Source organism: Dermacentor andersoni, chromosome 7 (genome assembly GCF_023375885.2).
Source record: "Dermacentor andersoni chromosome 7, qqDerAnde1_hic_scaffold, whole genome shotgun sequence".
NCBI classification, from domain to species: domain Eukaryota; kingdom Metazoa; phylum Arthropoda; class Arachnida; order Ixodida; family Ixodidae; genus Dermacentor; species Dermacentor andersoni.
Genome location: NC_092820.1, coordinates 101749404 through 101764826, shown reverse-complemented (window position 1 = coordinate 101764826; position 15423 = coordinate 101749404). Strand labels below are relative to the sequence as shown.

Here is a 15423-nt window from a genome sequence, read left to right as displayed (position 1 = left end):
TTGTGGTGTCATTGTGCAATCTTTTGCCAATAAAGTTACCGTGTGAAAATGAATGACGTAACTTACTTTCGCAACGTCCCTCGTAAAACTAATAACCCTGCGCGCGAAATCAGACACTAATGCATTGTTCTCTGTAATAGCCACACATTTAAGTGATCCTGTAGCTAAAGTCATATAAAAAACTTATAGTAATCTTAATCTCGTCAAGTAACCATTACGTATGACTCCATCGAAGTTCAAGCTAGTTCCTTATCAGTCGTTTGTGCGACCTCATTTCCATTCTCTGCGGGACTCCTACAAAGACTGCAATTTAGATTGCTTATAAGAGTTGGAAAATTCCACAAGTAAGCTTATACGCAAGCAGCAATCACGGGAAATGATTGCAACCAAAATGAAAGATGTCATTGCATTGAAAGAACTGATGAGTAGGTTGCTAAGGAGTTTAATATAACTCCTTTTTTTTTTTTGCTGACTAGATGTGAGAATAGCATATGTCCGAGAGCCTCGCAATATTTGTTGTATAGAATAGTTCACGAGCTCAAAATACTAAAGAAGCCGAGCAGTGCTTAATATATCAAGTGAATTGTGACTCTTTTTCGGACGGGATCAAGGAGAGCGATGAGTCAACATTAACTGCTCCCCCATATTGCGATCGTCAAAAATTGCGCGTCTTACTTCAACACGTGGTTCTTACTTTTGTGGTAATTTATTTTGATCGATATATATTCTGATATATATTTCTCTGTTGAACTCGCGCATGCCTAATGAAGCGCCATTATGTTGCACGTCCATTTTTGCGTTGGTCTTCCGTTTATACACGTAATCCCGCTACCTTGATTTATTTTTTGACGTTGCAGGGTGTACAGTCATCAAATAAGGCAAATAACATTACTCTGCGAGAAGGTTTGAGAGTTGGCGTTTGCGAACAAAATTAACTTGGGAGGCGTTGCTTTAGTTAAGGTTCGAAGAAATTCTTTCGCTTGTACAAAAATTGCCGTACGTTTCGCGCTGCAAAGTAGTCTCTGCATGTGTGAGTCAAGTCTATCTAACGATCGTATAATGGGCAAAAGCAATGAAAACTTGGGACACGAGTTAAGGAAGCCATTCTGCAACAGAAAAAAAACCGGAAAATTATATCAGCGATACAACTGTGACGCTCGGTAGCTGTGAGCAGTTTTTTTTTTTCTCTTAGAAAAAGCATGCACCTTTCAGCAAGTGTTATTGACTGTGCTATTGTGCCAGCGCAAAAGGTTATCTGCACCCCTTTGACGACTCCTTTCAAATTAAGGCAAGGCTACGCCGGATTAAGCTTGTGTGCCTGTCCTGTTCCTTGTTCACGTTGTCACATGCACTTACACCGCGCCACGATGACGCCTCCTGCCTATTTAAAGCGAGAAATGACTTCTGCCTCGTAGAAAAACGGCCGAGGGTGCCGTAAGGAAAACTTAATTTTTGCCAATCTTTTAAGATTGATCGCCCTTTATTTCTCTACGAAATGTTCTTGAAACCCGAAATCAGGGGCGCTATAACGTAAAACTATTCTAAACTTTTGTATTCCAATTCTGCTATCAACCCTCCACGATTCGTCAAAAACTTTTTTCGACCACCCTCACTTCACCTGTCTGTCACGCGACGTCAGAAAACCGCAATAGCTACCCATCTGATATTATGTGTACACACTGATTATGCATGATTTGAAAGAAAAAAGAAAAACAGTTATTTCTGATTCGAACCCTTTTCGCCATTAGCCCTCGGCTATTGGTAAAAAGTTTTCGGGCTGCACCCACTTCACCTGCCTGTCACGCGACGTCACAAAACCGAACAAACTCACCGCGTCCTAACATGTACGCGATAAAGATGCATTATTATGCCGAACAAAACAGAATTTTCTTCGGAATAGCCGCAGGCTGCCCCGTTCCGAAAGGAATAAAACATGGCTGCCGCCAATCGCTGATACGCTGGTTACTCGCACCTGCCGGATAGCATGGGTGTATTTGCGTATAATAAAACTTCTTGCGTGACCGTGTAACGTTCTCGAGCACTTTCGGCACGTTTACCACCTCATTCTGCCAACTCTTCTTTGCTGAGGGTCAGTTTTAGTGTCCTTCCTAAGCTTCCGTTGCAGGCCGCCGCGATTTCCGACCAGCCACCACAAACTACGTAAGGAAAAGCCGACCTATCGCAGACGCCGGCACCACCCTCTTCATCCGGTTATCGATTTTCAGTGCACTGGCTCTGCCCCAGCGGATCCCTCTCCACTTGACCGTTCTCCTCGCCTCTTGTCAGCCAATTAGATACGACCAGCTGCTCAGTGTAGGCATTGTTATTCGTTTTTCAAGCAAACAAATGCGACCTCCTATGAACGAGGAGAGTGTTTGATTAGTCTGTACAGACAAACCTGTGGGTGACCGCCCGGTGCCTGCGTCGGTGGTTACGTTGGTGGTTACGCAAATTGGACGTCAGGAGATTGGAATAGAAACATATTGGATACGTTTTACGTTATAGAGCCCCAGAGCTGTGCGTGCGTCAAGCGTTTTTCATAGCAGTTTTACAGCAAGAGCCATAGTTACAACATCTGAGCATATCAATTTTTATAATTCTATGCATTTTAGATCATTACTACACCTCTCCTTATTGCAATACAGAAGAATAATTATGCGTGACACGCGTCGATAAACATCATATACAGATAGCGCAACGCCAAAACAGACTTGTGTTTCAGTTATAGGCTGGTAATCGCATCATAAATGCAAAATGTTGAACTTAAGGGGCGCCACGCCGTAAGCCAAGAACAAAACACAATGCAATAATTAGGCAACATAAAAATAATTTGCAGTGTGCGTTCACATCAACTGCATGCAAAATGATACAGAAATTGGCATACTACGAAAGATCACCGTGGCTACAGAACACTTACAGCACCACATTTCCCGGGGATATTCACTTAACTCAGTGCGACATTGTTGGACACGCTTCCCTACGCTATAGACTCCGCTACCAATCGAAGAATTATTTACATGCAACTATATTGCACAGGGTATCTCACGTAGCTTGAGCCAAACATTTAAAATGTGCAAATGCCACGTAGCTCGACAGAACCAAGATAATATTTGCCGTCGCTTGGATATACACAGATTATCGTTTTTTATTCTGCCTAACTAAAATATTAGTCTTAATTATTAAATTTATCAAACATAAGTAAAGGAAGCGTTAATGAGAAAACTGCAGGGCAGTATGAAAAACTCCCGTTAAAGCTTTTTTTGCTCGATACGTGCTACATAAAAAAGTTTTTCCTAGCACGATGAAGCCCGCGCTTACTCGCAAAGTGGCTCAAGCGGCTAGTCGCGCGGCCATTTCGCGTCTAATTGCAGGCTTCTTCCACGCTCGGAAAAACTGTTTCATGTGGCACGTATTGTGCAACAGAAAGCCGTACCGCGAGTTTTTCATGAGCGTCATAAGCGGAGCGTGAAATCTTGTTTTCGCGAACGCTGTTTTTATACAGAGGCGTTCCCCTCATGAGTTTCAAAGCTGCCGGCAACTTGCATGTAGCGTCATATACAGGGTTCCCATAGACGGCTGCTATTAACCGATAGTTGACAAGAATTACGTAGGTTCTTTCGATCGGTGCGTTTCTTCCTACTGTTACTCTGTAGAATAAGCGACGCAATTTACTAAACCTGGCTTGGACGAGGGAAAGTCTAAACTTCGAATTCAGATAATTACACATAAGTGGGGGAAGCAGACTATAATTTCACTGTCGGCTGCGGCTGCACAGCAACTTTTAGGACCGGCCGCGCTGTTGGATGGGTTAACTATTGCACTAATAGTGCCATTACTACTGAAATCGAGAAAATGCGGTATGTACTTACTAATGAGGTTGCAGAGTTGACTCGACAGTGCAGGCAATACGCAGATGAAGGGCTCGAAAATAAATGGCCGCTCTGAAGCGAACACTCATTTTTTTGTCAGTTCACCCCTTAGTCAAATTAAATCGGTTCAGTTCCGGTTAAAGCGAAGAATGTATTTGCCCGCTTTCAGTTAGGTCCGGTTCGAAACTCTGGCATGCGCTCTCCACGGACTCACCGAGAAGCTATTGCAGTACGTTCAAGGCCAACTCGTTCGCCTGTTTAGTGAAACATTGTACCTTGGACAGATGGCGCGAATAAAACTTGGATAGGTCAGCTTTCTCGGCGGTCTCCATGAATCACGGCACAGCGTCTGGCACTGCTGTGATCGTGCAGATTTTCTCTATTCTCTATGCTGTGCGAGAAAACGCTGGCTCCCGTTTCAAAGTGCCAGCCTGAAAAATCTTTTAAATTATTAGATCAAACCTTTAACTCATAGGCATGAATTCTGAAACCTCCCTGACCCGAGTAAGAAAGTCTGCACGGCGATTAGACACGCTCTTATGAATTCGGAAAGCTTTCTTAGTGAGGCGTCCTTAGTAGAGGCGCCGTCGTGCTGCCTTACTGCAATCCAGCCTCAAAGCTTCCTTCATGTTTCGTTTCCCTGCTTGTATGCCACCGAACGAGGGCTTTTAGGCAATGCATTTGCGCACTCCTTCCACTGAACGATGTCGTGTTGCATGTCCATTGTATGGTTTTTTTTTTTTACCGCTCCGCCAAGCTTGATACTATGGCCAACCCCTTTTTAGAGCGCAGCTTTTAGGCGCCCAATCCTGCGGTGAGCGGCGGCGGCGCTGACGTCGGCTCAGTAACTGAGCGAAGGAGCACAGCGAAAGTTGAAAGAGCGAACGCAGATGCAGAGCGGGCGATGAAAGAGCGAACGACGGATGGTGGAGACCACCCTTACAAAAATGACTTTAGACTGGCTATAGAAAGTCTATAGACTTTTCATAGACGACCTTTCCTTTCTATAGATTTGGACTTTTGTTGATACAAAGTCTATAGACTGTCTGTAGACGAAAGTCGATAAAGTTTCTATTTCTTTTTGTCTATTCGCAGTCTATAGACGGTCTATAGAAAAAAGTTGATAAGGTGTTTGTTTCCTTTTTGTCTACTTCCCCTCTATAGAATACCTACAGACGAAAGTCGACACAGTCTCTATCTATATTTTCCATACTTTGTCTATAGACTTTCTATAGACGAAAGTCGATAGGCTTTCTATTTCTTTGTGTCTACTCGTAGTCTACAGACGGTCTATAGAAAAAAGTCGCTAAGGTGTTTGTTTCCTTTCTGTCTACTTCCCCTCTATGGACTACCTATAGACGAAAGTCGATACTGTTTCTATCCATTTTGTCCATACTTTGTCTATAGACTTTCTATAGACGAAAGTCGATAAGGTTTCTATTTCTTTTTGTCTACTCACAGTCTATAGACGGTCTATAGAAAAAAGTCGATAAGGTGTTTGTTTCTTTTGCCTACTTCCCCTCTATGGACTACCTATAGGCGAAAGTCGATACAGTTTCTATCCATTTTGTCCATACTTTGTCTATAGACTTTCTATAGACGAAAGTCGATAAGGTTTCTATTTGTTTTTGTCTACTCGCAGTCTATAGACGGTCTATAGGAAAAAGTCGATAACGTGTTTGTTTCTTTTTTGCCTACTTCCCCTCTATGGACTACCTATAGACGAAAGTGGATACAGTCTCTATCTATTTTTGTCCATACTTTGTTTATAGACTTTCTATAGACGAAAGTCGATAAGGTTTCGATTTCTTTTTGTCTACTCGCTGTCTATAGACGGTCTATAGAAAAAATCGATAAGGTGTTTGTTTCTTTTTGTCTATTTCCCCTCTATGGGCTACTTTTAGACCAAAGTCGATACAGTGTCTATCTATTTTTGTCCATATACTTTGTATATAGACTTTCTATAGACGAAAGTCGATAAGATTTCAATTTCTTTTTATCTACTTGCAGTCTATAGAAAAAATTCGATAAGGTGTTTGTTTCTTCTTTGTCTATTTCCCCTCTATATTGACTACCTGTAGACGAAAGCCGATACAGTTTCTATTTATTTTTGTCCATACTTTGTCTATAGACTCTCTATATTATGGACAATATAGTCGACAAGGTTTCTATTTCTTTTTCTCTACTCCCGGTGTATTGAATATGTATAGAAGAAAGTCGATAATTTGTAATTCCGAGTTCCCATACCCCCCGCCCTCTGCGAACGCGATGATATGGCACTGGTTCATGCACGACGGCACCGCAACTCCGGCGCGGCGGGCAAACCGTGCAGACTGCTAGTCTGCGTTCGGTGCAGCTGCCCCGAACGAGGATCGCGGCGGAGCAGGCACCGTCCGAGTCACCAAGGTAGTCACCAAGGTCTTCCACGCACCCGAAGGCCCTAAACCTGGCTGCTTCCCGGACGTACACTTCGCGAAGACCAGGTGGTGAAGGTCAGATGGTGATGATGTGGCAAAGGTGGTGAATAAGTGGCGAAAGCCGGCAGACCAGGTGGTGAATTCACCACCTGGTCTTCCTCTGAGTTGTCGTGGTCTTGCATGTCTATAGATTAACAATAGACAAACATCGTTAATCTGGGCCCAACCCGTGTACGCTGTAACCAAGCGCAGGTACCGGTGGATAATACGTAGCTGCGTTTGATATAAGCCACTGAAGTTGTATACTGCTGAGATTGCTGTAGAGCCTATTTGTAGACATTAGTATACACATAGTGTATACCTCCGCATTTGTTGACCACATGATATCATCTACGTAGCCGCTCTCGGCAATCCCAAGACAGTCTTCACAGTTGTCGCATCACTTTTGCGGCAGTAGAATAAAGTAAGCAAAACGCCGATCCAATTGTTATAATAGATGTTATGAACGCCAGCTTCAGCTACAAGTGGATTCCAAACAGGCATCAAGCTAACAGCAAATACACTCGTAATGTTTGTAGCTGACAACGCGGACTTTGTGAATGTGCGATGAACCGATGTCGCGCATGTGGTCTTCGCGTTGTGTGTCGTCCGATTCTCGGATACATTTCACATTGTCTTCATATCTCGGCTGCGTCACTAACATCGGGCGGTTTTTTGTTGACTGATGTCCTGCGCTATAAACCTATCAAAGTTTCTCATTCACTTAAAATAGGTGCCAAATTCTCTGAGCCCACCCAGTATTTCGCCGGCGGTATGCCTGCGCAGCCACGCATATGAGTACCTCAATGCTGTACTGATTGCTTTGACCTATCATCGGAACAGAAAATTAGCACTAACATACGTGCGGGCATCACATTTGGCGGTACGCTGGAAGATATGCTACAAGTACGCTGTATTACTAATCGACGCTGGCAATAATGCGTCTGAAACGTCTGAAGGGCCCTGTAACGGCTTTTACAAACAGCGCATTCATGTTAGCGTTCCAGTCTCATACGATAGCCCACAGCGTTTGTCATACAACCTACCAGCGCATTTCCTTCGTCCATGAAAAAAGATGAATAGTGGTGTTAAAGATGAATAAGCCACCCGTTCCGGCGCGCATGGCGCGCAGAGAGAGAGAGAGAAAGAGACAAAAAAAAAAATGAAGGAGGAAAAGGCGCTCACACTCCTCCGAGCGCGCACGCCCTCGCGCGCGGAGCTCCTGCGCATGCTCGGAGCTCTTGCGCATGCGCGGCGGTGCGCCGTCTCAACGAGTGCGCCAGGCACGTAAACGGTTGTACCGGTGTGCGGTGTATGCCTGAACGTCGGTGTCTGTGTATGCGTGTCATCTTTGTGGCATCACACGTCAACTACACTGAACGGTAAGCTTTAGCAAAGACGTTTTGCGTCAATAGCTCATGATTATGTGAGCGCATCTCTTAGCGCGAAGCGGCTGCATGTAGCGCAGGCGACTCGGGTATAGTGTCGGTTTGTCGTTGACATGGTTTGATAACGCGCTCTTGTTCTCGCTTCTAGTATACGGAATGTTTTACGGCGAGCGATCGCTCGGGCTTGTTGATTTTAGCATTATAGTTTACGTGCGTAAAGAAGGACGTACACCATGTTTTAACTTGATACTGTATGTTGTGTATGTTGTGTATGTTGTGCATTGTGTATGTTGGGCAGCCAGTGCGGTAGATCTAATTTCGTGGCGCTTGATCCGGCCGCGATGAATGCTGCGCCGCATGTCTAGTGAAATTCTCGTGACACGCTTTACGTATATATCTCGAAATTGTGTTAGCATCAAGAATGTTCAGACAGACACGTATAGTTGAATAACTGCTAACGTACTCGAATGAAAGGCCGTGTTTGCGGGGCATGCATCAGCAGTGTGTGCGCTGCCGTTTTCGCATCGTTTGGGAACTTACCGCAAGTTAATTTTGGGAAGTTACCGCAAGCAAAACACGAGACTTGAAGAAATATCAAGCAAAAATCTCTAATTCACCCAATCTATTTATATGCAACCACAAACGCTTTGGAGCATCAAACCTGCGATAAGCTCAGTCACTTGCAGCTTCGCAACTTAGCCGAAAAAATTGGAGAACACTAAATTAGTCGTTCCGGGAAGCACCTTTACACGTTTCAAACTGAAGGCATTGCGTTTGACGGTAGTTGGAAGATTTTTTTTTGTCTCTTTTTTTAAACAGTTTAGCAGCAGAAGTTATCTTTCGAGCTATATGAAAAGCGTTAAGCGCTTTTCGATGCTTCGGCGTTATGCAGTTTACGTGCTATTAATCACTAGGCAGCTGCTGGCGCAGATTCGCATTGTGCCAGTCGTGCATGGTATGAAGCCCTTGTCGTGTGTAATAAGTGTTCCGGTTTTCATTACTGTTGCATGTAGTGCCGTCGTCTTGGACAGACTGCATACTATATGCGCTGTACAAAAGAAAAAAGAGCCAGATTATCAATTTGGTGGTCTTTTCTTAGTAGATAACGCACAGATTATTCAAATAATTCAGTGGACATTGCATTTGTTCTACCCTTATCACCACGCCTAAGAGATTGTAACATGTTTTAGTTGCTAAGTAACCTGATCAGTACGCCCCCATTCATGTGCATTCTACTGAAAGTGTGGCAAATGTATTCATCTCGAAGTATGAGAAAAGAGACATTGCAGACTGTTCTAAACGGAAATAAATTGCAAATGTTAACGTGATTGTTCAAAAGTGCAGTCAGTATGCTGAGCATGTTCGTTCGGCACGGGCATATTGCATTAACACCTGAAAAATGTGCACAGTCCAGCCGGGTGTCTTTGTTTCAACAATTATTATTATAGGAATCGTTTGGGATTCTCGCATTTATTTTTTTTATAAGTACACTGTGTGTCACATGAACCTGTCTTGAAACGAAACGTACCGTTGCTGGCACCGGCGACCATTACGGTTGTCTAACTGCTTATCACACTGTAATATAACGAAACATCATAATGGTACTGATTAATATTGCCATGTAGTCTTTAGTCAGAGAAACAAAGTTAAACTAGAGGCATAAGTGATGAGAGCAAATTATATAAAAAACTACTATTGAACCGTAAAAATATCTCATTGTATAGTTTTCGCTCACATTGTTGCATTTGTTTTACGTGTGTCTCTGTGTCTTCCGTGCTGTACTCGTGCGGCCATCAATTAGGAACTTGCCGAAGCCCTTGTCAGCTTTATTAAACAAGGGATTCAAGTCATTTGCATCTAATACTACATATCAAGTGACCGACGTGTTATTCGTTTTATCTAAATATTATGGACTGGCAGTACTTGGCAAGCATTAAACCACAATATTTTTTTTATTGCACTTAAGCTGCAGGCGTCATAGATTGCCAGAAAATTTTCATGAAAACAGCCAGGGAAGGCTTGGAAAAAGATCGGGAAATCTTAAAATGGCCACATAGGTATGCTGTCTTGTCATATGTCATACAACGTTACCAGAGAATCTCTGTGTTAAATATATTTTTAAAACCTTTCACTTCATAAAAATTGAGGGAAATTGGTCCTATTTATTGAAAAAAAAAAAGAATGTCAAGCATACTGACAAGGCATTTCTTACTCAATATGTTTTTTTTGCGTTAACGTCCTGAACCTCGATAGCCTAGAAAAAAATTTCATCTTTCAAAGCACCTTAAATAATTTACTGTGATAGAATTCATTCGAACTATCTTATCAGTTCTGTTTCCTAGGAGGTGCATATCTGTCGTGCCATGACACAAAGTGCTCGTGTGGTATTTCGGGTGCTCATGTGGTATACCTAACTTGGAAACCTGTTAGCATGCCCAAGAGGCCTCATTACCTGTAAGAAATTAAGTGACCATATCAATACAATCAACCCATCTGCCTTCTGTTGAAGTTATGGCCAATGACCATTCATTTAAAAGTATGAGAAAGACATTTAAATGTGTATTAAGCAAAATAAATTACAATCTTAGGCATGATACTGTGAATATTCCAGTCACGTCTTCTGAAAATATCCCTCTGCACGGGCATACTTAACTACCAGCCAAAAAATTGTACAGACAGCACAACTGGGTAACGTTTCAGCAATAAATATAGAGACCATTTGGGATAAGTACATTAATGCATCATATATGAACTTGTCATAAAAGGGAACATACTGTTGCTGGCACGAGCAGCAGTTGTGACTGTTTAATTGTTCATCATACCATGCAATAAAACATTGTATAAAGGTACTGATTTGTATTGACAAGCAGCCCTTAGTCATAGTTAAACCGCATTAAGTATTGACTTAGATGGTTTGGGCAAATATATTAAGCTGCTTAATGAACATACAAAGAATACACACTTGTTATTTTTGCCTCATATTGCTGCATCTACTTATTTGCAGCATACACCTGCAGCACCTTTGGGACTAATGACACAAAGGTCAAGGCCAGCCTGGCGACCATGCTTGCCAAGGAGTAGTGTAAATATGTAATCTGTTTCCATAATTAGCATAAGACATGAATTTAAGGAATTCATATATTATATCGAGCAATAAAAACGGTTAATGCATTGCCGGTGCATTTGTTTTATTTTTTTTGCACTGCATGATTCAACACTATATAAATTCTTTCTGTTTATGCAACATATATGAAAGTACAGCTGGTTCAGGAGCATTATTAATCTGCTAACGGTAATGCATAAGTGCAGATGAAAAGGAACAGGTGCACATGCATAAATACATTCAAAACGTTTTGCTACCGCATGTAAAGAAAAATGTAAACTAACTTGTAAAAAAAAAAAACTAGTAGGTAGCCGCTATGGAGTTATGGCCTTATACACTCTTTGTAGACTTGTCTATAAAATGTCTGTGTCTATAGAGTGTCTGTAGATTAATGAAAATGCATGTTTGTTGACAAATGTCTGCAGAATATCATAGAAGAAAGTGTATCGGATTATAAAGTTCTGTTTTTGTAGACTGAAGTCTATAGAATGTCTATAGACTATCTATATACATTTGTCTATAGACATTCCATAGACTTCAGTCTGCAAAAGTAGAAGTGTATATATAGTTCTACTTTTGTAGACTGAAGTGTATAAAATGTATACAGACAAATGACATCTATAGACATTCTATAGACTTCAGTTTACAAAAGTAGAACTGTAAGCCTATACACTTGTCCATCGACATTCTGCAGACAACTGTCTACAAACATGAATTTTAATTAATCCATAGGCACTCTATAGACTCAGACTTTTTATAGACTAGTCCATAAAAAGTGTATGGCCATAAGTCTATTGACAGTCTATAGGCTCAGACTTCTTATAGACTAGTCTATAAAATGTGTATGGCCATAAGTCTATAGATAGTCTAAAGACTCAGACTTTTTATAGACTAGTCTGTAAAAAGTATGGCCATCAGACTATAGACTGTCTATATGTAGTGTATAGACAGTCTATAGACTCAGACTTTTTATAGACTAGTCTGTAAAAAGTATGGCCATAAGTCTTTAGACTGTCTATATGTAGTGTATAGACAGTCTATAGACTCAGACTTTTTATAGACTATTCTATAAAAAGTGTATGGCCATAAGTCTATAAGCGGTCTATAGGCAGTCTATAGACTCAGACTTTTTATAGACTAGTCTATAAAAAGTGTATGGCCATAAGTCTATAGACCGTCTATAGACAGTCTATAGACTCAGACTTCTTATAGACTAGTCTATAAGAAGTGTATGGCCATAAGTCTATAGACAGTCTATAGACAATCTATAGACTCAGACTTTTTATAGACTAGTCTATAAGAAGTGTATGGCCATAAGTCTATAGACAGTCTATAGACAGTGTATAGACTGTCTATAGACTCAGACTTTTTATAGACTAGTCTATAAAAAGTGTATGGCCATAAGTCCATAGACTGTCTATAGACTAGTCTAAAGAAATGTCTATAGACAGTCTATAGACTCCATAGACAAATGTCTATAGACTGTCTATGGACTTTCTATAAAAATTTTTGTAAGGGCAATGAGAGTGGCCCCTTCAGGGACGTGTTCACGGGAAACCGACGTCATGCGGACCCGCCTGACCGCTCCATGCGTACTCGTATCTGATCACAACTGAGCCGTTCGTTTTGTACTATGATCTGCTCGCGCTTGGTGTGTGCGCTTCGTTGTCTCATTCGCGCTTGTTTAGATTGTTATGGTTTGCGATTGTTTTGTAGTCTCATTGCATGGGCGACACGAATTGTGTAGTGCTTTTGGAAGCAACGCGGTACCAGTGATTACTCTGGAACCTTCGACGAGTCATGCATAAAAGCCGACGCCCTTGAGCTTCTGATCAGACTTTCGATCATCGCCGACTGTTCTACACGTCTCGCTCAAATTCATTAGACAGTTTTAGTATAGCGTAATACGCTTGCGTTAGCGTTTGCGAGCGACGCAACGCTAACACAAAGAAATGGCTACACTGTGCCACAGAAGATAGTGTTTTAGAATAGCGGAACGGAGAAAAAGCGCTAACGTCAGCGCAAATGTATACGGCACCATCTAAATGTAAAAACACGAAGTACTGGAAAGCCAAATCAACACGAAATGTCGAGCTGATTTTATGCCGAATCAACAAGTGTGTCGTCAAGTCAAACTTATCTAAAGCCACTGTCGTTGCGTTAATTACGCATGTAGGTGTTTGGTGTCAGTGTTGTTTTGTCGAGAGTCGCGAAAGACACCGATTATTCTTAGCATGCCGCAATGGAGTGTTCTGTGGGACTTATATTATCTGTCCTTTTTAAGTTGGGACGACATAGATGCCCTCATGCTTTGGGAACGAGAACGACCACGCAAGTCGTACGTGTGCTCAAAAAGCGGCCTTCTCAACATCGAGCCTATTCCGGAGAGGACGTTTCCCCAGCAATTTCGCTTCCAGAAAGCGGACTTCCCCCTTCCTTCCCCTTTTTTGCAGCGGACGCCCATCTTGACGTCTGTCCGAATGGGTTCAAGGGGAAAACCTCCTTCAGGAGGTTCATGTCGTGGTCGTTAGTAAAGCGCACACGCATTGTGACCACAGCACCGACCACACTACTTTGTTTTGCCGCGGAAAACGTGACATGCATCGGCTTGACATGCGACTTTACACCGAGCGAACGAGCGAAATACACTTGGGCGCCATCTCGAGGCGGTACAACAAACATGATGTTACGTTTCGCCTACGACGCGCGGTATAGCCGGCGCGGATGCAACGGACGCCGGGGCTTCGTTCAAAGCGGCGGACATTTTGGCCCGTTCAGCGCTGCCGCAACGCCTCCCCGCCAAGCGCGTCCAGGCATGTTTCAATGCCACGCGTCTTCGTGTGCGCGCGTGTGTGTGTGTGCATGTTGGTGCCCACGCTTGTTAAAGCGCGGCAGCCGGGGAGAGGAGCTCCCCCAACTGTGAAGCGAGGAGGTCTGACCGGCGCCGGCCCGGCGGATGTGTCACCTACTCGTCCCAACGTGCCCGAGCGGCGCCGTCACGTGCGCCTCTATCGAGGCGTTCCTTCTTGCCCTCAACTCCGAGAGTATAAAAGCAGCTGCCCCCGGACGCCAAGAGAGAGGCTCCGATTTCTTCTGTCGAGTAACGTGCTCTCCCGTCTCTCCACTTCGGTCGACCTGACCGGCCCCTCTTTTGCGATGCTAGAATAAACAAGTTGTTAGCAGTCGACTCATGCTTTGCCAGGACCTCCGGATGCTTCCAGTTGTGCCCCAGGCCGCCAGGCCAACGCTACCCTTTGGGCTTGCGACCCATTTGCAACAACTGTTTGCCAGCGGTGAGATCGCGACAACGGAGGCCAGCAGCGAAGATAAGCGGTTGACTGTATGCTGAGCAGCACAACGACCATCCGGGAGAAGTGCAACGAGCCCTGTGTGATGACTCGTTGCCTGCAGCGGAACGACTGCGCTAAATTCTTGGCTGCGAGGTTTGGTGAGTGCGGGACTTTCTTCTTCCGAGTTTTGCCAGGCTTTTGTTAGTGTCAGAAACAGAGCTGGTAAGTGTGGTTGTCGTTGCTGCCGATTAGTTTGCGGCAAGACAATAGTAGGCAGTAGAGAAAGCAGCATTCAGAGCAGCCATGGATTTGAAGTCGTTGCGCAAACCGAAATTGCTGGAGCTTGCAAGAGAGTTGGGTCTGGATGTCTCAGACAAACTCAGAAAACCAGAACTGCTAAGGGCTATTCTTGAGTTAGAAGCTGAAGATGACGAGCTGTCGGAATGCCTTGAGACCATTGAGGAGAGGAAGACTCAAAAAGCGCAAAAAGAGAAAGACGAGCGCGTACGAAAGGAGCTAAAAGAGAAAGAAAAAGAGGAGCGCGACCGTCAACACGCTTTGGAAATGAAGCGTCTCGAGGTAGAGATGGAACGCGCTCGTAATGGAAGTCAGGCACACGGTGCAGGAGAACGAGTATCGTTCAAAATGACTGACCTGATGCGGCCGTTTAAGCTTGGAGAGGACATTGGTTTGTCCCTGGTTAACTTTGAGCGAACGTGCGAGAAGCAGGGGTTCTCTCGGGAAACGTGGCCACAGCGCTTGCTCACTTTGTTACCCGGCGAGGCGGCCGACGTAGTCGCTCGCTTGAAGAGAGAGGAGGCAGAGGATTTCGACAAAGTGAAATCGAGTCTGCTAAAAAAGTACAGGCTGTCTGCGGAGGCGTTACGTCGGAAGTTTCGGGAAAATGAGAAAGACAAAAGTGAGTCATATACAGAGTTTGCCTACAGGCTTATGTCAAACATGCAGGAGTGGCTCAAGAAGAGAAAGCGTTTGGTGACCACGAAAAAGTTCTACTGTGCTTCGGGCTGGAACAGTTTTATAGTCGGTTACCTGAGAACGTGCGGTACTGGGTCTTGGATAGGCCAGACGTTCGTACGGTGGCTAAAGCCGCCGAGCTAGCCGAGGAGTTTGTGACACGTCGGGCTCGCGGAGCTAAGGACGGTCAAAAGGGTGAATTTGGCTCCAAGTTTGAGAGGCCGAAGTTCACGCCCATGAGAGCAAAGGGGGACACACGTAGTGCGGATGCGAGTGAAAGCAGTCCGACCGAACGGAAGGAGACGGCGGCAGCCGAAGCGGAACGCAGAAAGCGGTTCGAGA

At 43.8% G+C, this 15423-nt stretch overlaps 1 long non-coding RNA gene across 1 annotated transcript; it reads left to right on the top strand.

Annotated features, from left to right (window-relative positions):
- The first annotated feature begins 7035 nt into the window (after positions 1-7035).
- LOC129385428 (uncharacterized) lies at positions 7036-10889 on the top strand. The gene is made up of 2 exons (XR_008612961.2): positions 7036-7707; positions 10718-10889. It is a non-coding gene; the product is annotated as an uncharacterized lncRNA (long non-coding RNA).
- The last annotated feature ends 4534 nt before the right edge of the window (positions 10890-15423 follow it).